At 35.2% G+C, this 517-nt stretch overlaps 1 protein-coding gene across 2 annotated transcripts in view; it reads left to right on the top strand.

Annotated features, from left to right (window-relative positions):
• Nucleotides 1-517, top strand: part of fam49al (family with sequence similarity 49 member A, like) — a gene marked incomplete at its 5' end in the record, with an annotated part of 14,220 nt that overhangs the window by 2,709 nt on the left and 10,994 nt on the right.

Below are 517 nucleotides of genomic sequence, written 5' to 3'. Positions count from 1 at the left end.
AGCACGCTCACAAAGACAAAGCTAAGCAGGGTACACTGTATGTTTACCATGGTTACCATCTTCGTTTAACATGCTAGCATCTTTGCTAACTAGCACTAAACACACACTGCTATCATGGCTAAAACTCCATTCTAAATACAATATGTTTTACTACTTACTACAAGTATGTCAACAAAAATTCCTACTGAAGATTGTAAGACTTTAACCCTCGCGTTGTCTACCCATCAAAATTGAAAATCAACACTTTTGTTGATGCTTTTTATCGACATTTTTAAGTTTTTCTTCCGTTTTTGTCCCTTTTTCCGACACTTTTGATGCTTTTTTTCAATGTTTGCCACTTTTTTTACCTTTTCAACCCTACATAACACACACTTGTTACTTTAGTTTACAGTTATTTTTGGAATTTAAGGTCAATAAACCTCATTTATGTAACAAATAAAACATGTTGACAGAACGGTCAACATCAGTCCATGCTAGCAGCTTTGTGAGGCGGTTGTTGAGCTAAATGCTAACAGCA

This window comes from Etheostoma spectabile, chromosome 14 (assembly GCF_008692095.1).
Source record: "Etheostoma spectabile isolate EspeVRDwgs_2016 chromosome 14, UIUC_Espe_1.0, whole genome shotgun sequence".
Lineage (NCBI taxonomy): Eukaryota > Metazoa > Chordata > Actinopteri > Perciformes > Percidae > Etheostoma > Etheostoma spectabile.
The sequence above is the reverse complement of the archived record's forward strand: the minus strand, read 5'-3'. Positions and strand labels throughout refer to the sequence as shown.